Consider the following 21,771-nt stretch of genomic DNA (forward strand, 5'->3'; position numbering starts at 1 on the left):
TTGATAACAGTTAATGTGTCCAGCGTTTGGGGGGATGAAGATGTTCTGGAGTTAGATAGCTGTGATGCTTGCATAGTTCCACGAGTATACTAAAAAACACTGATCACTTACTTTAAAAAAATGAATTTTATAGTTGTGAATTAGATCTCAATTTTTTAAAGGGTAAATGTATGGTATGTGAATGGATATCCCAATAAAGTTGTTATTTAAAAAAAGACAAAGAGGGCGCTTGGGTGGCTCAGTTGGTTGAGCGGCTGCCTTCAGCTCAGGTCATGATCCTGGAGTCCCGGGATCGAGTCCCGCATCGGGTTCCTGGCTCCACAGGGAGTCTGCTTCTCCCTCTGACCTTCTCCTTGCTCATGCTCTCTCTCACTGTCTCTCTCTCTCTCAAATAAATAAATAAAATGTTTAAAAAAAAAAAAAAGACAAAGAAAGGCCAAGGAATTATACCAAATAAAAGGAAATTAAGGGACGCCTGGGTGGCTCAGTTGGTTAAGCCGCTGCCTTCGGCTCAGTTCATGATCCCAGCATCCTGGGATCGAGTCCCACATCGGGCTCCTTGCTCAGCGGGAGCCTGCTTCTCCATCTGCCTCTGCCTGCCACTCTGTCTGCCTGTGCTCATTCTGACAAATAAATAAATAAAATCTTTTAAAAAAAAAAAGGAAATTAAAAAGATATATGACAAGTAAATGCAGTATCTGATCTTCAACTGGATCCTGTACTAGAAGGAAAAAAATGCTGTGAAGAATCTTACTTAATCAACGGACAAGACTAGAATACAAATGATAGAAAGAACAGGGGTATTACATCAACATTAGGTTTACTGGAGTTGACGGCTCTGCTGGTTCTTTGGAGACCCACTGAAGTGGTTGGGGATAAATGGCCATGATGTGTCAACTTATTCTCAAGTGGAAAAAATATATCATGTATATACATGAAAAGAAAGCAGATGATAAAGCAAAGGGAGCAAACTGTTAATAGTAAACGTTGATTTTTTTCTTTCTGCATGTTTAAAATTATTTCCAAAAAAGTTTAAAAATACATGCTCTAAGGTACAAAAATTCTACTTCCAATAATTTGTCCCATGTAATATTTGCCCAAGTATATTCTATGTGAAATACTGTTCACTGAAAAACATGTTTATAATTGTAAAAAGTCAGAAACAGAAATAATCTCAATGCCAGTGAATAAATGGGCTAAATATATAATTATGTCAATGTAGTATTATTCCTTATGACTGTTTTCTAAAAAGAAAGATGTCTGTCTGTATGGATGGATGTAGAATAGTTTCCACAAATATATTAAGTTTTTTCTTAATTGAAGTATAGTTAACATACAAGGTTATATTAGGTTCAAGTGTACAACATGATTTGACAATTCTGTATATTACTCAGTATTTACCACAGTAAGTGTAGTCACCATCTTTCACCATACATTATTAAAATACTATTGACTCTATTCCCTATGCTGTACTTTTCATCCTTGTGACTTATTTCAAAAACATGTTTTGTGAAACAAAAACCAACAAAACAGGGACGTATGAAGAATGGGGTTCTCCCTAGTAACAAAAGCAATTAAAGCCTTAGCAGCTCAGGCATGTATTGATTTTGTTAGGAAAGAATTTAAAACTGTTCTCTGTATGTATTAAAAAGCTATTTATTTATTTGTAGATAGGAATAATTTTCTCTCCTCCAACACTGATCATATAAAGTTTCCTAGTGAAAAAATAATGCAATCTGGATGCCATTCTCTCCTAGTTACCTCAAAATCTCTCTTAATAGCTGAAAAGATTCCTCATCAAGCAAGGTATACATATGCTTATTCAAATAAGCATATGAAAAGATGCTCAATGCCATATCAGGAAAATGCAAATTAAAACAAAAGTGAGATACGTCTACACACCTCTTAGAACAGCCACAATCTTGAACCCTGACAGCACCAAATGCTGGCAAGGATGTGGAGCAATGGAACTCATTCACTGCTGCTAGGAATGCAAAAGGTACAGCCACTTTGAAGACAGTTTGGCAGTTTCTTCTAAAATTGAACATACTCTTTGATCCAGCAATCACATTCCTTGGTATTTTCCAAAAATAGAGGAGAGTATGTCCACACAAAAACCTGCCCATGGATGTTTATAGCAGCTTTATTCAGCTTGAAAGCAACCAAGAAGTCTTCAGTAGGTGAATGGATAAACCAACTCTGGTACATACATAAAATGGAATACTAGTGGTAAAAAGAAGTGAGTTATCATGCTACGGAAAGCCATGGGGGACACTTAGATGCCTATCACTAGGTAAAAGAAGGCAATGTGATGTCTATGCACTGTACAATCCCAGGTCTATGGCATTCTGGAGAAGGCTAAACTGTGAGGGCAGTAAAAAGGCTGCAGGGGCTTGTGGGGAGGGAGAGCGGATGAATCAGTGGCGCACATATGATTTCTAGGGCAATGGAACTGTTCTGTAGGATACTGTAACGGTAGGTAAGTGTCACTTACACATTTGTGAAAACCCACAGGATGCACAGCACAAGAAGTGGATCCTAGTGTCAACTGTGGGCTTTAGTAAACTATAACAATAAGAAAGAAAAAAATCTCTTAATAAACTTCTTAAAATTCAAATACAGCATGTATACTAAAAAGCATACAAATATGAATGTACAACCAAAGAACTCTTTTGGTTTTTTTTTTAAAGATTTTATTTATTTATTTGACAGAGAGAGATCACAAGTAGGCAGAGAGAGGCAGAGAGAGAGGAGGAAGCAGGCTCCCTGCCTAGCAGAGAGCCTGATGGGGGGCTCGATCCCAGGATCCTGGGATCATGACCTGAGCCGAAGGCAGAAGCTTTAACCCACTGAGCCGCCCAGGTGCCCCAAAAGAACTCTTAACAAAGTTAGCGTATTCATATTAACTAGCTCCCTGATCAAGGAATAGAAGACTCCAGAAGTTGGCCTCATCTACTGTCCCATCAATTAATCTCCTTCCCTATAAAGATCACTGCTATCCCTCCTTCTTACACCACAGATTCGTTTTGCCTCTTTTTGCCTTCTAAACTCTTCTGCTCAACACTATATTTGAGTCCATGTTGTAAATAGCAATAGTTTTTCCTGGTCACTGCTATACATATACATATCCATTCTACTGACACCTAAGCTGTTTCCAGTTTGGAGTTGTTACAAATGGTACTATAAACATTCTTGTACATGACTTCTGGTGACCAGAAGGACCCATTTCTGCTGGGTATGCACTTAGGAGTGGATTTACTGGATCGGAGGTATGATGAATAGGAACAGCTTTTTCCAAATTTCCAAAGTAGTTATACCAATTAACAATTCTACCATCAGTGTTCGAGAATACTAGTTGCTCTAAATCTTTGTTCATACTTGATATTTTCAAGTTTCTGTTGTTGTTGTTGTTTGCTTTTAAATTTGTTATCCAGGTCAGCGTCTAGCGGTAATTCGCCGTGGTTTTATTCAGCATTCTTTGATGACTAATACATTGACCATCTCCGAGAACTTTCACATTTAGATCTACAATTGACCTGAAATCTATTTTTATGTATGATGTGAAGTAGGTGTCAAAACTGTTTTTTTCTGATAGGGACAGGCTATGCAATTGACCCAGGATCATTTACTCAGGAGATTTTTCTTTCCACACTGCTGTTTAATGCCACCTTAATTATAAATTAAGTGTGTGTGTGTGTGTGCGCGTGTGCGCACGCATAAACATACACACTTACATGTATTTACTGCAAACACACACATATTTTTACAGGTCTGTTCTGGTCTCTATCCACTGACCGGTTAATCCCACACTGCACATCCAAGAGCGTAAATCCTACAATTGTTTTTCTCTTTGATATTATTACCTTGACTATTCTTGCTGTTTGTGTTTCCATATAAATTTTAGAATCAGCTTGTGTAATGATTTTAGACATCTTTCACTGGATTTATTTAGTCCCAAGTATTTGAATTTTTTGATGGTACTATAAATGTCATCTTTTTAGAACTTCATCTTGTGGTTATTACCGTTATACAGAAATACATATTTTGTATATAGACGTGGTATCTAGGAATATTACTGAACTTACCTTTAACAAAGTATTATTTTTAATTTACATGAATTAAAATTTATATTTTCTGGTGTACAGTTCTAGGAGTCTTGACCAAATGTAACCATTCCTACAACCATGATACAGAACAGTTCCATCACCCCCAAAAAATTCCCTCATGCCACTCCTTTGTAATCAACTCCTTCCCCGACCCTCAAAGTCTGGCAACCACTCACTTGTTCTACGTACCTACAGTTTTGCCCTTCTAGAATAGGACTTAAATTGAATCACAGAGTGTATAACTTTTTGAGAATGGCTTCTTTCACTCAGTATAATGCCTTTAAAATTTTTCTGTGCTGTGGCATACATCAATAGTTTGTAGGGATGTACCACACTTTGTATATTCATTCACCAGTTGTAGGAAATTTGGGTTCTTTCTAGTTATTGGTGATTACACATAAAGCTGCATAACCATTTGAATACAAGTCTATGCAAGGACATAAGTTTGCGTTTTTAAGTAAATACCTAAGAGTAAGGCTGGTGAGTCATATGAGAAGTGTACACTTATCTTTATAAGACACTGCCAAACTATTTTCCAAAGCAATTGTACCATTTTGCACTCCCACCAGCAACACATGAAAATTCCGTTTGCTCTCCATCCTCATCAGAACTTGGTATCATATTTAGGAAGTCCCCATTTTTGTTTGCAAAGAGCTTTGTATCATGAACAGATACTAGATTTTAACAAATGTTTCACCTGAATACACTGAGATAGTCATATGATTTTTCTATTTTTACAGGTAATGTGGTGAATTATATTGATTTTAATACTATCAAAATACTTATGTATATATTTCCTATTTAATTAGAAGAAGCTCACTTATTATCATACAAATCATGATCGAATTTTAAGTTACTCTGATAAAAAGGTACATGGACAATGAAGTCTAATGCTATTCTAAAAGCTACTACCTAGCCAAAATTATAGGATCGCTTCAGTCACATTTCCTTGCAAATCTTTCCCCAAGAAATACAAAACAGATAAGAGAAATGGTGACCAAATCAGTCTTAGAGCTGTATGTACCACTCTAATGTTTAAAATGTGGATTCTGGGGGCACCTGGGTGGCTCAGTGGGTTAAGCCTCTGCTTTCAGCTCAGGTCATGATCTCAAGGTCCTGGAATCAAGCCCCACATCAGACTCTCGGGCTCTCTGCTCCACAGGAAGCATGCTTCTCCCACTCTCTGTGCCTGCCTCTCTGCCTACTTGTGAACTCTCTCTGTCAAATGAATAAATAAAATCTTTTTAAAAAAAATGTGGATTCTGAAGCATCTAAAAGGGAAGAGACTTCTATTACAAATGATAAATTATAGTATAAAAATGTTATTTTTCCCATGCAACATAAATAAATGGATAAATAATGAAAACATCTGATAGCTGTATATATATTATAAATTTATGAAATTAACATTTCATAAATCATTTGGAGCGGAAATCTTATATCCTTTTGGTAACGATGACATTAACAAATTCTGGCCTACTAATTACCAACCATAAGTTAGTTTTATCTCTTCACTTTACCTGTTCTCTGGGGGTTGTGTGTTTTCACAACCTAATGATCAACCATAACCAGAGAGCTGGGTGATGAGAAGCCCCACAGGGCCCAGATAATCTTTTGCAATGAAACGGTCATAATGTTATCAAATGTACTTTCAATTCTTGAGTTCTGTAGAGTCTAGGTTAAGAATGACCTAGGGTGGCTCTGCGCATTTTGGCAGCTTCCCATACTGTCCACACTGTCGCTCTCTGAAGTTACCTTAGTCTTCTGCATTACCTCCCCTGTTCACAAACTCAGCTCTATTCGGTATCTTGGCAAAAGAAGAGATGGGTAATGTTCCATCAAGACCTGACAACAGGGGCGTCTGGGTGGCTCAGTGGGTTAAAGCCTCTGACTTTGGCTCAGGTCATGATCCCAGGGTCCTGGGATCAAGCCCGCATCAGTCTCCCTGCTCTGCGGGGAGCCTGCTCTCACCCCCGCCCCTTCTGTCTGTTCTCTGCCTACTTGTGATCTCTGTCTGTCAAAAAAATAAATAAAATCTTATAAAAAACAAACAAAGAAACAAACAAACAAAACCCTGACAACATACCAGAAAGCAATGCAGATGCCATGGATAGATAGCCAAGCATAAAGGCAATGCCGGACTGGAGATCTTGAGTTCTATTGCAAGCACTACGAACTCCTCCCTCTTTCTGGGTCACCATGCACATTCCTCACCCATTTGTATATGGTTTACTGGATTTTACTTCTTGCTCTTACTGCCTCGTAGAGTGCTATTAGCATTAGAGCATTCTAAGTCCCAGCACCATATGGTGATAACATGTAACTCCATATAACTAAGATGAGCTCACAGAAGACTGGTCACCTGCCAAGTAGTATCCACAAGATGCAAAAAATTGAAAATATCAAGCACTGAAATCTACAAGTAATTCTAAGCATATTATAGCACAGCCCACAGTATCCTTCAACCTCAACCACCATAATCCTATTACTTCTTTTAACTACTACCATACTATCATTATGAAAGTCACAAAGAATAAACAGATCAGTTGGGTAATTCTCTAAAGCTGGCATTTAACCCAAAAAAAGCTGGTTTTATAGAAATAAAAATTCACTGAACTTGGACTGGGTGTTCTGTTTGCTCTGTGAATTTAAAACAACAAATACGCTGTCCAGTGAACTTTGGCTTCTATTTCCTCATGTGAGTAGGTTTTTAAAAAACAACAACTGCCATACATCTCCAGGGCAAAGTACAACGTACCCACTGAAGGACTGTATAGAACAGTAGTTAAAGAACTAATCTTTAGGCTCAGGGTTTGAGGGTCATACCACCAGTATGAAGAGCAAAAGGAGTAAAGTTTGTAAAAGTTAATAAACTAAAGATCTGACAAAGCTTTTGTGGAGTGCTTCTAACTAATCATCAACAAAGACTTCTCACTCTAGGGGTATTACTGAGGATGGAAAGAAATGTTAGCTGCTTGAGGTCAGGTGGTAAAAGGCAATACTCTCAAAACTAAGAATTTTAACACCTCAGTTATCTTGTCTATCCCCATGGTTTAATAGGTAATGAGGAAGAAGAGTTGGAGAATGAGTCTGAGGCCTCAGATTCTCTTTGGAATACAAAGCCCTCAACTAAGCAAGCTGTACTGGTAACAGATAGAGATGGGAGAGGCTACTCCGCAGTTCCTATACTCCACTCCTTCCATTTTTGTATCCCTGTGTGATCACACCTGATCTGTGAGAAGTTCTAAGTTGCCAATCCATATTTTAAAAACAAAATGGCATTTTATTTAAAAAAAAAAATCAAATAACACAATTAAAAACGGGCGAAGGACTTAAACATTTCTCCAGAGAGCATATACAAATGGCCAACAAGTAGATAAAAGATGCTCAGAACCTTATGCACTCTTGGTGGGATTATAAAATGATGCAACCATTATGCAAAACAGCACAGAAGCTCCTCAAAAAAAAAAAAAAAAAAAAAAAAAAAACAGAACTACTAAATGATGCAAAAATCAACTTGTGGATATATATCTAATGGAACTGAAAGCAGGGTCTCTAAGAGAGAATTGTACGCCCATGTTCATAGCAGCATTATGCATAATGACTAAAAGCAACTCAAATGTCCGACAGATGAATAAACGAAGCGTGGCTATACGTAAAATGATAATACAATATTAATCGGCTTTCAAAAGGAAGAAAATCTTGTCACAGGCCACAACATGGATGAAACCTGAAGACATTATGCTAAGCAAAATAAGTCACAAAAAGACAAACACTATAGGATTCCTCTTACGTGAAGTATCTAAAATAATCAAAATCATAGAAACAGACTACAGAATGGTTACCAGGGGCTGGGGGCAGGGAGAAATGGGGATTTGCTGGTTAATGAAAAAGAGTTTCAGATCTGCAAGATGAAAAAATTCTAAAGATAGGTTTTACAACAAAGAGAACATACTTAACACTACTAGTTAAATTGGCATTTTATGTTGTTTTGACCACAATAGGAAAAAAGAAAAAAAAAAGACAACAGATCTCTCACTTTTTCTTGCTGTGTCCCTCTCTACCTTTCACATTCTAAGGAAGCCAAGAAGTGTCCCAGGACAGTCTTTCCCTCCCCAGATCCACTGTGTCTGCGATCACAGAAGGGAAGGAGAAATGGCCAGGAGAGGACCTCAAGCGGACTGGCCTCCACTTCTGTGACTTTATCCCCCAGCGTAGGAAAGTGGAGACTGGTGTTTGGACCCCCAGTTGAAGAACGCCCAGGGAGAAGAATAAGGAGTCTTTTATGGTGATTTGTTTAAATTGCGAAGAGTGGAAAATAAAGAGATGGTGCCAAATGCAAACTCCTTGTTGACTAAGTGCATGCTATATTTCCTTGCATTCCTTCTAATACCTCACTCTTACAAATCACTCAGTAAATACTCGTTCACACTGATAACAATGACATATTGATGACTACTGGCAAAAAGAATGGATATTCTGTCCAAAAAAAAAAAAAAAAGCCTAACAGACTCAGAAGCCAAAGTGCTTATTTTTAATGAATGAATGAAGGGTCACTTCCATAGTAAAAAATCTCCAATGATTTCATAACTTTTACTAAAAACTTGTATAAAACTACCTTTTCCTGGCAAGTGAATACCACACTGGCTAACATTTGTACTTGTAAATTCCCCCACCCTCCCAAAAAATACTGTATCTCTTTAAACTAACATCATTAATTACATTCTATAATGAGACAGCCAATGACAGCACCTAAGATCCTTCAACGCAGGTCATTCATCTGCCAGGGAAAAAAACGCTTGAGTTTGTCTTTCAGTTGGACTGTAGACAAGAGAAGAAGGGGTTTTCCGCTGTACATGATTTTTATTGTTGGTTATAAAATCAAACTTCCTGAATATTTACATTAACAAGGCTCTTAGTCACTCACATAAGGAAAAATGAAAACAATTGCTTTAATTACATACTTAAGAGGGTTTCGGGAGAGGAAAAAGTTTCTGATATTTGGATATTATATGGTAATGAAATCAGATGCCCCTAAGCTACCCTTAAGCTGTTTAAAGCAACTGTTAAATTTGTAGACATACATGCATTTTGTTCTTAAAAATACACCTCAAAGCGTAGGTGCCTTTGGTCCCTTAAATGCCACAGTTAACAATGTTAATCTCCAGGGTCTCCCAATACTGATAAACCACAAATGAAATGCAGTGGGATCGTTCTGTAAGATTTTTGATGGATAGAAGATGAAAACTTTTTAGGTTAACATTTTAACAGCCTCTTTTTTTTTTTTTTAGATTTTATTATTTATTTGCCAGAGAGAGAGAGAGAGAGAGCACAGGCAGGCCGAGTGGCAGCAGAGGCAGAGGGAGAAGCAGGCTCCCCGCCAAGCAAGGAGCCCGAAGTGGGACTCGATCCCAGGACGCCAGGACCACGACCCGAGCCGAAGGCAGCTGCCCAACCAACTGAGCCACCCAGACGTCCCTTAACAGCTTCTTTTATAAGCAGTGTAATTGTTCTGCAATTTGCTAGAGTTGGGAATAGGATTCTCAACTCACTGTATGTCCAAATTCATATAATTTTGACAGAGTTTTATATGAGGAAGCAGACCACTGCTCTCGCTGAAACGCAAGTAGAATCCCATTTAAAGGCACTTGAAACCTCAAAGGTTCTGCCTCATTCAAGTAGAATTTAGTTACCACAATGCATGAAGGGAATCACTTTCCTTTAGTTGTCCTTTAATTTTATCCAAGACAAATATGTGGTGCAATAATATTAACAAACAAGAACAAACACCCAATAAGCAAAAAGGGATGTTCTACCAGGTTTCTAACCATAGCATTTAAAATTAAGCCTCCTGGTAGGATAACTTGCATTTTCTTGGGACACTGCATGAGAGTGTTCTGATTATAGACTACACACATGTATATACATGTTCCTCTATAAAAATAAAAATGTATTTCATTTTCCACTTTCAGTGGAAATTTGGGGCAGAATATAAGTAACTGCCCAAAAATCAAAACCTCATTTTAGCTTTAACCTTCTATACCATCAAGATCTTTATTAGAGATACTACTCAGCTAGCAATGTGACTAGGAAACATTTTCCTATCTTCTCTTTAATCTTGTCCACTTTTTTGTTAAATATTCTTATACTACATGTAACTAAGAGGTAACATGATTATATTTCTCCTGAATAGGTAATAGAGACCAATTTAATTATTGTACAGTACCTCAACTATATAACTATTAAAATGTCATCAATAGGAAAAACATAAGGGAAAAAAACATGATTTAGAATCATATTTGTGGAGCACCTGGATGGCTCAGGGGTTAAAGCCTCTGCCTTCGGCTCAGGTCATGATCCCAGGGTCCTGGGATCGAGTCCCACATCGGGCTCTCTGCTCAGCGGGGAGCCTGCTTTCCCCACTCTCTCTGCCTGACTCTCTGCCTACTTGTGATCTCTGTCAAATAAATAAATAAAAATCTTTTTAAAAAAATTTTTTAAAAATCATATTTGTTCTTCATCACTGACTTTGATCCTCCCTCCCACCATCTCAAATCCTTTTTGTGAACAGTATTGCATATACAACAAACTGATAAATGATATCTATTGGAACTAAATTGTTTTGTCTCCTGTTAGTAAAAACTAAAGTATTACAATTTCACTCTTGAATCTGCAGTCCCAAAGCTGGCCCACTCAATATTTTCATATACTGATGCTCACAGCCAAACCTGAGGGACTTACTGGCACTACACCAAACTCATGGCATTGCTATTTTCTCCTACTACAATGGACTACAATAGGTTATAATAATAAAATTTAAATGTTGGTAAGACACTAAGAGTCAGACTACCCAGTGCAGTGATTTAAATAGTTACTTTGACCACATTCTGATGGAAATCTTTCAAATATACGGTCATCTCCATGACTCCTGCTGCACCCAGCTCTGTACTTCCCCGGGCCCCATTCTCCCTGTACCCAGCACACGGGAGAACTCACTTCACCCCCCAGTCCTCTCTGCCCTCCAGGGCTTATCTCTCCACTCTGTCCACAGCCCAGTCCTGCCTGCCGCTGTTCCCATGATCACCAATGTCTACACCACTCACTCTCGTTTCATAATTTCTTCTTTCTAACCTTATTTGTCTTCTGTCATTCCTCAGCTTCCTTAGGGGGGGAAAAAAGGTCAACAGCCTCCCTGGTTGAAAGGAACAAACAAGTGCCATGAGCCCCCATTCTCCTCTCAATTATAAAAATATCTCTTCTATTGCCATTCAAGAAAAAAATGAGCAAGTACTCCTAATTTTGAGCACAGATCTAAATGAGCATGAACAGATATCTATGTATGTGCATACATGTGGGCTCTTTGCTTTTCTAGTTTAAAAAAAGAAAAACAGGGAGAACAAATGCTCATTTTTTTTGTTCAATTGCAGAGTGCTTTTTACCGTTCCTGCCTTCTGTCTATCCTTTATCCAACCACTTTCTGATATTATAAGACCTTCCACCCGTTATGGTCTCTGGGTCACATGGCTCATCGCACACACTAGGATATTCCCTTCTTCCTGATAAATTAGTCAAGATGGGAACATTACTTAATTTATATAGATGTCTATGTCAGATTTCTCTAAAAATGTTAGGACATGGTGCTAGTCTGTATCAGCATTACAGAAGTGTGACCCAGAGACCACGGGTAGGAGGTCCCTGAGAGCCTTTCAGGGGATCCACACTGGCAAAACTATGTTTAGTAATAGGAAGATGTTATCTGCCTTTTTTGCTCTCATTCTCTCATGAATGTACAACAGCAAATCTAGAGGATACATGGTGTGTGATAAAGTATCATGCTGACAACTAGTGAAACTAGTTTATTTTAGAAAAACTGGTGTTTTTTAGAATTTTCTAAGGCAGTCAGTTTAAGGCATACATGTATACATTTTCAGAAATAAGTTGTGTTCTCAGTACTTCCAAGTTCCTAGCAAAAGCAATCTTTGCTAATATCTGCTATAATCTCCACAACTTCATTATCATCCAATGAATTCACTTAGTATTTAAAGGAAAAGAAATCAAATGTTTTAAACACTGAGAAGACAAGCTCTTTCAAAGTAAAAGACTTTACATATTAGAAATAAGCCACTGAGGCATTATCCAGGGTAAATAACCACACTGCACTGGTTGGAACAGTGTGCACAACAGCTGATTAACGGATGAAGCTTGGTATGGTTAACACTGCTGAATGTCTGCTGGATGGAAAGTCTGTAAAAGAAATCACAGCAGTGACACTTAGAAATGATGCAGTATCTCATCAAATTAATTGTTATGAGTAGTTACAGGAGTTAGAAGTTAGTATCTCGCCTTAAGGACTGTACTTTGGCTTTATAAGTAGAAAAATCCATAGACACAGGTAGACTTACTGTTTTGTTTTCACTATTCCAGTATCCATGCCAACTAATCAAAGTAGGTCTTCTTTTATGTGAATGGTTGCAACAAATAAGAATGCTCAAAGTGTTAAGTAACTTTTTTGAGTGTCATGATTTATCCTGAAAGAACCATGTTGATATCGGCTCTGCTGGTACAAAAGCAAAGACGAGCAAAAGTGCTGATGATTTTGCGTGAATCAAGGCAGAAGTATGAAACTGTACTTGTAATAAGCATATTCTTCACTGCATCAGTCATTTAAAAAAAAAAAGCCAGTTTCACTTCACAATGTCCTTGATAAAACATTAAGAGTTAATTTTATTTCACCTCTCTCGAGAACTTGGTCTTTTTCAAAATCTGTGTGAGGAAATGGGAGGTACACAAAAAACACTTGTGCTGCATACTTAATAGCAGTCTTAAGGAAAATAATTTATACAATTGTTGGAGTTAAAAGCTAAACTGTATACTTTTTTCACAGAATACCATTTTTGCTTAAAAGAATGACTGGCAGACAACACTTATTCAGACTGAGGTATTTGGCAGGCATTTTTTCTAAAATGAATAAAGTGAGCCTGACACTTCAAGGAAAAAACTGACAATATCTGTTGCTGATGATAAAATCTGAGCTTTCAAGAAAAGATTAGAATTTTGGAAAACTTGAACTCAACAGCAAAATCTTGACCACTTCCCAATTCTCAAAAGCATTTTGAGGAGAATAATAGTCACATTAATGAATGTGATTTGTTAAATATTGTGTAATCAAATGTGTCAACATTTGAAAGATCTGTATAACTCAGTAAACCATTATTTTTCAAATAACCAACATACAATGTTACAAAATCACACACAGGTCAAAGATCCATTCAAAGTTCAAGATGGACCAATAGAATTTTAATGTTACAGAATATTTTAAAAATCACTGGTATGGTTTCAGATTCAACACTGCAACTAACTTTTAAGGATCTACCACTTGATGAGTTTTGATGTGACAAAGGATACTCAATTATGAAAGCGATTAAAACAGTCTACACTTTTTCTACCATGTATCTGTGTACAGAGGGTTTTCCCCATATAATTCAAATAAAACTACCACAACAGATTGGAATACAAAAGCAGTTATGAAAATCCAACTGTTTATTAAGCAACACAGTAAAGAAAGTGGCAAAATGCAAATGTCACACTTATCACTCTATTTTTTGCTTTGGGCTATCTTTTTCATGAAACTGTGTTATCTATATTAACCTTTAATGAGTTTGTTATTTTTTTTTTTAAAGATTTTATTTATTTGTCAGTGAGAGAGAGAGATTGAGCACACAAACAGGCAGAGGCGGAGAGAGAAGCAGGCTCCCTGCCAAGCAAGGAGCCCGATGCGGGACTCAATCCCTGGACCCCAGGATCATGACCCGAGCCAAAGGCCACGGTTTAACCGACTGAGCCACCCAGGCGTCCCAAGTTTGCTATTTTTAAATGAATAAACATTTTAAATGTTTTTTGTTTTTTTTTTTTTTTTTTTTATTTATTTGACAGACAGAGATCACAAGCAGGCAGAGAGGCAGGCAGAGAGAGAGACGGGGAAGCAGGCTCCCCGCTAAGCAGAAAGCCCGATGCGGGGCTCGATCCCAAGACTCTGGGATCATGACCTGAGCCGAAGGCAGAGGCCCCAACCCACTGAGCCACCCAGGCACCCCTAAATGAATAAACATTTTAAATATTTCTCAGTGTTCATTTCTAATATGTTGAATGGTGATATAGTCCACATAAACAAAAGATCTTTGGGGTCCTTGATAATTTTTTAGGAGTACAAGGTGTCCTGACACGAAAATGTTTCAAAACCAGTGGTTTATAATACCGCAACAAAAGAGCACTTGTAAAAATGTATATATAATAAAATAAAGCACCTGAAAACGAATCAGAAGGTCTTGGCTCCAGGTCTAGCACCACTTCTTACTTGCTTTGGGATCTGGATAAATTAGTCTAAGTTCTTAGTCTCCTCATCTGTAAAATGGGTAACTCATATCTTGTTCTGAGAATAAAAGAAAAAATATATCAAAGCAATTTATACACTATAAGTATGTTATTATTACATGTCTCAAAGTTGAGTTTTAAATACATCTAATGACCAAATTTCTCCTTATTTTTAAAAATCCATTACTAAAAGCAGAACTTACAGAAAATGTGAAGGGGAGATTTTTGATTAGTCAATTAGCTCAAATGTCCAACCACAAAAGTTTATTGTAGTAAATGTCTTCCTCTACAGTTATAATTGACAATGTATATTTCAATTATGGGTATTTCCAAATATAGATAAAAATACAGACAACAATAACATACCCCAATGTACCCATCACCTAGCTCTAACAATTATCAAAAATTGGCCAATAATGGGGCACCCGGGTGGTTCAGTTGGTTAAGCAGCTGCCTTCAGCTCAAGTCATGATCACAGGAGTCCTGGGATCGAGCCCCACATCAGGCTCCCTGCTCAGCAGAGAGCCTGTTTCTCCCTCTCCCTGCCGCTCTGTCTACTTATGCTATTTCTCTGTCAAATAAATAAATAAAATCTTTTTTAAAACTTTGCCAATATTGTTTTATTTGTTTCCCATTTGTGTGTATGTTTGTGCCTATCCTGAAATACATATATTAGAGAGCATTTCATTTTGCCTATAAATACTTCCATATGTTTCTTTAACAGATGAGAATTTTTTAACATAATCACAATACCATTAACATGAATAAAAACTTAATGGTTATAATTCTTATATATCATCCAATACATACTTCATGTTTCCTGAGTGTCTCCAGAAAAAAAGTCTTGATAGTTTTCAGTTGGTTCGTATCATCAAAAAAATCACTTACCAGTTCATTTTCAAGCGAACCAAGATTTTAAGCTAAAGCTAGGAAGGAAAAGGAAATAATATCATGCTTTATATACCATCTCCAATCTACAAAACAAAGTCAACAACTATCTTCCTGAGGAATGTGCTTCTCTCCCAACCAAACAACAAACAAAAATAACAAAAGAAACCCACTATAAAATAGGCCAGACTAGCAACACTTCCGTGTTCTGAGAGGTGACCAGAAGACATAGCTCAGTTACTCAGGAAGAGAGAGCTGATAGAAGACAATCACCCACCACTTCGGAAAAGATGAGGTCAGGTCTGCCACAGCACCAGGACAAGCTGAAGCTGAGGTCAGGGTCCAGGTTCTAGAGTGAGCAACACTGCTCAAACAAGTCAGGTGGCCAAGACTATAAGGCAACCCCTTGCAGGTTTCAACTCAAAGCTCAAAAAACAATGCTCTAAGCTAGAGATGTAATGGAACCATGGTCAAAAGTGACAGTTTTGAGAATTTATTCAATTTGTTCAGCAAACATTTATCAAAAGACGACTCTACTAGGCACCACCCAGGATATGAGTGGTATATTTTTAAAATTTATACAATGCAAACAATAAGCAGGATATAGCTCTCTACACATGTCTTTCCCCATTGATTTTAAGGGGAAGAATGGAAATTATTTAATATTAATGACCTTGTCATTTACCATTACAATTTATAGTGCATCTTTTCTCTATAACCTGCAGTCTGACCCACCCCTCATGCAGTCACTAAAACAAATCTGAGTTCTATTGTCCTTCTCACACACACCAGACCCCTAGCGTCTATATCTACAATTCTTCTCTGAATATTTAGTTTAGAAGGAGACCAAGGTAATGCTAAAGAATTTCCCACCTCCTCTGAAAACTGTTTTCTTTTCCATATGATTATCCCAAGTATGTCAGAATGAATCGTAGAAGCATATGTAATATACAAGTAATATAAATCCTTTTTGGAATCCTTTACCTCAATTTCACCTATAGATCTTTTCACTTAAAACATATTTCTTACAGAATGTTTGAGAAGTACTTCATAAATGTGTCTAAAAATATGTAATAGTCACTAAAAAAATTTGGTTGACACGATGAAGAACATCTTCTCAACAGCAACAAAACCTAATGGTCAGATAACTACAGTGAATCCAGGCTTCCCCATTTTGGAACTGATATTTTGCTTCAAATTTCTATTGTAGAAAAACAGTATAGGGGTGTCTGGGTGGCTGTTAGTTAAGTGTCTGCCTTGGGCTCAGATCATGACCCCAGGAGAATCAAGCCGCAGATCTGGATCTCTGCTAGGTGGGGAGTCTGCTTCTCCCTCTCACTCTCCCTCTGTGCTCTAATAAATAAATAAATATTTGTATCATTTACATTCATTAGAATATTATACACAAAATAAAGTAAATGGGACCCTAACTAGCTCTCTATAATTTCCTTGACCCTGCCCATTATCTTCATTAGACATCTCATTTGTCATCAAATTTTCCATGTAGGCTACTTGTTTACTATCCCTCCTCTTCTCTCACCAGAATGTAAGGCCCATAAGGACAAAAACTTTATTTTCCACTGTATGCCCAGTTCCTAGAACAGTGCCTACATACAGTAAAGGCTCCAAATTAATTTGCTGAATGAAGAGATGGATAAATGACCTTCCCCTACTTCCTTTCCTCCATACACATTAACCATCCTTTATGGCCAAGGTCAAATTCTGTTATCTCTATGAAGATTAACTCACCATTACCTCCCCCAATGCTCCAATCTTTATCTCCCTTATACCATAAATTTGGCCATTCCCAGCTGTCTAAACTTTTTATCTTTACAAATGTACATACTCTGCTTAAAATTATTAAAATCCTCCTCTCCTTATTAAAGTTATGAGTCCATGTCTCCAGCTTTTGGTATCCACTTTGGTATATATAAATAGCCTATCATTAATAAATGTTTTGCTTGACCGATTTGTATCTATCGTTAATCTAGAAATCAATTTAGTCAATAGTTCCAACTTTTTATAACCTATCCCTCTCTAATAACTCAGTTGAAACTGCAGTGGGTCTCTATTTTATATTTGGCAATTTCAAGTTCTACATTCTCATATAATTTATGCTCATAATTTACTTTAACAATCCCTTCTCCCAAGATTAACCTTATTGTCATAAAAAATCTCGTGACTTTTTGATAATACCTATAATGTGGTATCTATCCCAGTCAAGGAGGAGAAGTTTCATTACCCCCTTCTTGTCGCTGAAGTACTGAAGAGTACTTTTTTTCCCTTTATCCCTTTTTTCTTTCATGCCAAGAGGTATCCTATTTCCTTCTTTATTGATCATACCCCTGGCAAGCTTTTCTTTATACCTGTCCATAGTAATCTGCCTTAGAGCCTTCCTTTTGAGCCACTTCTGTATTCATTTGATTAAATTTCAAACTCAGTGTATGAGAATGGCCTATTCTTAAAGCCTGAGCTTGCTTCTTTAAATACAGCCAATCTTTATGAACCTCATCCCTTCACACAGCCAACCCTTGATCATCTGAGCTAATGGAATATACAAAAATACAAGATTATCCACAACACAAGAAAATTTTTTAAAAAACTGACATCTGGCTTTGAAATATATCACATGGCTTTGGGCAACACTTACTTTCTTAATTGTGTTTTTCCTTAAGACAACATTAGTAATATTTTCTTTCATGATGGTGGATATCGGTCTTGGTTTTGATTTTGATGCAATTTTTAAAAAGCCAATCAAGCATCAACTGTGGTTTTTCCTGCAGAGTCTTTTAACTAGTTTTTTTTTTTTTTTTTCAATCTGTTGAAGTCTGTCATAAAATCTGGTTTCTGTTTGCCCTGATTTCTTTCCTCCCTTTTCTTGGAATTCTTATCCAAATCAACTTACTCTATATTAATTTACTTCAACTTAAAATAGCATTTGCTTGAGAATGCAAAGCATTTTAAAAACAATTAAATGTTCAGTGAAAATTTTAGTCCAAATAACGCAGGGTAGGAAATCTCACTTTTTTAGATAATCCAGGAAAAGTTAGGTTTCTGGGGAAAACTGCACTGGTAATTCTAGTAAAATGCATTTAGTAGGATATTGTGATTGCCTGAAAATATGAAAACATTAATATTGGACTGCTTTGTAAGTCCGTTCCATCAGCATATAATCTCATAGACGAAAACCTCTACAGAATCAAATTCCCGATACAAGCATTAGAGAAAATAGCATTAACCCTGGCCCCTCTCCTGGTCCCAGACTAAACTCCGCGCCCATCTCAGACCTGATCTCAGCCTCACTTCTACAAGTAAGTTTTAAAATGTGTAAGAAAAAGGAAAAGAATTGGGTTAACAGGATCTTCTCTTTTGCCCTCTTTTCAGTTACTGCCATTAAGTTTTTGGCCAGAGAGACCCCTAATCCTCAATTTTACACAACTACTTTTACTTTATAGTGATTCAATTATTTTACATATGAATGTAGGGCTACAGCAATTGAACTCACTTTCCTTCATACACTATTCACCATATTACCAGCAGAATTAATAAACCATTTTTAATTTTCACCCATGTGGAACTTTGATAACTACACATTATTTTACCCAAAAACTAACTTTTGGTCTGGTGAATTTGGCCCAAGTTTTTATATGAGACGTTCAATGTTAACTGCTCCCCCCATTTTTTTTTTTTTTTAACAGCAACCTTCTACGCAGTCCTCAGACTCAGTAAATTCTACAACTTTTAAACAATAAAAACCAAAAAATTTTCACGGTGCACAGTCACATTCTGATGAAAATACCTACACAAAGCCACAAATTCCTAGTTTTTCAATTCACTTCTCCAGCTTTCTGCCTTTACTAAATAAGAGAGCTCCACAAGTATGAATTAATTATGGCCTCCCAAGCTGTGTGTCCACCAATATACACGATTCTCAAGGAAAAGTAAATAACTAAAAGTAACTAAACTGGTAAGAATTCTTTTTTTCTTTAAAAATTCACTTTAACTTAAAATCTCTCTTCTTCACGGAGTTTGAAATAGTATACAACCTTTGAGGAAAGAGTTGTCATCTATGTGCACTCTCAATGAGCCCCACAAAATGAGTGGCATAAAGAGGTAGCCTAAGTTCCCCAGTTAGGTCTTTCATGGATGGTACATTTCTCAAACACAAACACATACACATACACACACACACACACACACACACACACCAGAAGAAAAAAAAAGAAACATACCTGGTCATTTTCTAAACAGGTTTGATAGGTTTGGTTGACTTGTAAGAGCTGAGTATTTACTTATAATCTTTTAAAGCAGAAGTGGCAGCCAGAGCAGTGGGTAAATAAAAACTTCAGAGAGTTTTAAAAACCCTGCATCTTAACTCACTTCCCCTTGCTTCAAGGGGACAGCACAGCAAACCCCACGGCAAATGAGATTATGCAACAGGTTTTTCCCCTCTACTTAATTCACCACGGGCTGGTTAGAGGTGTACTTTCTCCAAACAATTTGAAACACCAGGACCCTATAATCTTTGCAGCTGGCCTTTAACAAACTCCTTTAGGATTTTGCAGTATCCATTCATTTTCAGATCTACTCGTATTTTCTCGAGTTAATCACCAGAGTTTTGTTTGTTTGGGGAAATTAACCCATTATCTGAGAGCTTCAATTCTGCATAAATATTTTCTTCCCTGGTGTTTTATTACACGAAACCACACATGATAAACAGATCCTCAGCTGCCCCCTTGAGCTTTTTTATTTCTCACGTTTTACCGCTAGTGTAAATAAAAAAGTCACAGGAGCGCTGGGCCCCTCAACACCGTGACTCGGGCCCCAGCATGAAAACTGAGTTTTTGGTTGGTCGCTAGGGTTTAAGAACGCAGCACCGTCACCACCCAGGTGGCCTCGCTGCTTACACCAAAGGCGAATTTGGGATAATGGGAACAGTCAGGCCGGGGCCCCACTTGGCAGGCGTGTTGTGTAACAGTCGCGCCTGGAAGTGAGCAGCTTCGCCCGCGAAGGTACCGCGTCCCACAGCGGCGGCTCCTTGCAGCGGGTTCCGCCGGCCTAGCCCACTCGCCGCGGTGCGGCCGGGGGCGCACCGACCAAGACCCCGCGTCCGGCCGCCCGCCCCCTTCCCGCTCGGCCCGGCCCCCTGCAAGGCCTACGCTCCCCCCCAAAAAAACGCCCGTGCGGCCCCGAGCCGCGGTCGCCCCCACCCCGCCTCCCGGAAAGGTGGCCCGGGCGCCCGGGAAGGCAGAGTCGGCGGGGCAAGAGCGCAGTGCGGGGCAACGGGAGTCCAAGCGCGCGGCGGAGCGTCCATGCTGCCGGCGCGGGCGGGCGTCCCGAGCCCCGCACCCTCCCGTCCGCACGGTTCGCGCGGCCGGCCGGAGGCCACTTACTTTTGGGGCCGCCGACCTCCCGACTCCCTCCGGGGGAAATGAAAGTTGTCACGGCGTCTCCCCTCGGGCCCCCCTCGCCTGCCCGGCTTGCGAGGCGCCGCCGCGGAGCCGGGAGGGCGGTTGCGCTCCCGCTCGCGTCCGTCCCGTCGCGCTCTCCTCCTCCTCTTCTTTTCACTATATTATCTTCTCCTTCTCTGAGGGGTGGGTGGGGGCGGGAAGCTTAGAAAGAGAGGAGACGTTTGCAACTTTTCTTCACTCTTTCTCTTCCACCCCCCCCCCGTCAGCCTTGAAAAAACAATGTTGAAAGGAGTGAAGAACTTGGGGAGGTGAAGGTGGGGGGCCGCGTGGGGAAAGCGGAGGGGGGGAGGGAGAAGTGATAATAATCGTTTAAAAACTGATTAAAGCCCCCCAAACAGTGATACACAGACAGAGGGGGAAAGGCGGGGGGGTGGGGTGGGGGGTTGGGGGGAAAGAGAAAGAGTCGCTGGTCAGGAAACTTCAAGCGCGGATGAGGTCATTGGTTTAAAAATAAAGAGATGGCGTCACTTGAAACCAATCCCAGTGAATGAACTCAGCGGAGCCCCGGGGAAAGGAGGAGACAGGCGAGGGCAGGGCGGTGGGCGCCGGGCGGGGCCGAGCGCCCGCCCGCCCATCCCGCGGCCGCTCGGGTCCGCAGCGCGGCTCGGCGCCTTGGCTTCGGCCGCGCGGGGAGGGGTCGGGTCACGTTCCGTTCCGGAGTTCGGCGACTCTCAGGCAGGTTCCGCAGGCGCCGCTGGGAGGAGCCGGGGCTGCCCGAGGAGGCCGCCCCGCGGCCTCCTCCTTCCGCGCCCGCGCGCTCGCCGGCCCCGACCCCGGGCCCGAGTCTGCGTCCCAACAGGTATTTCAGGGTGCGCCCCCCCCGGCCCACCCCGGACCGAGACGCGGAGCCTTTTCCCCCTGGCTGCGCTCTTTCCAGCTGCCTCACCCGCGTGAATAAATGCAAACAATGATTTGAGAGAATTGCAAGCGCTCCC

The 21,771-nt window shown here is 39.3% G+C and overlaps 1 protein-coding gene across 8 annotated transcripts in view; it reads right to left on the reverse strand.

Moving 5' to 3' along the window:
- DUSP16 (dual specificity phosphatase 16) overlaps positions 1-21,433 on the reverse strand; it is an 80,456-nt gene extending 59,023 nt beyond the window's left edge. For 3 of the 8 annotated variants that reach the window (XM_032855021.1, XM_032855019.1, XM_032855016.1), the window contains exon 1: positions 20,759-21,433. The gene's annotated coding sequence lies outside the window, so the exon portion shown is untranslated. Of the gene's footprint in view, positions 1-2,494; positions 2,566-14,410; positions 14,493-20,758 lie in introns of those variants that run through there. The other 5 variants (XM_032855017.1, XM_032855018.1, XM_032855014.1 and 2 more) reach the window with 2 other exon arrangements.
- Positions 21,434-21,771: the final 338 nt, after the last annotated feature.

Source organism: Lontra canadensis, unplaced genomic scaffold (assembly GCF_010015895.1).
Source record: "Lontra canadensis isolate GAN:19392208 unplaced genomic scaffold, GSC_riverotter_1.0 scaffold9, whole genome shotgun sequence".
NCBI classification, from domain to species: domain Eukaryota; kingdom Metazoa; phylum Chordata; class Mammalia; order Carnivora; family Mustelidae; genus Lontra; species Lontra canadensis.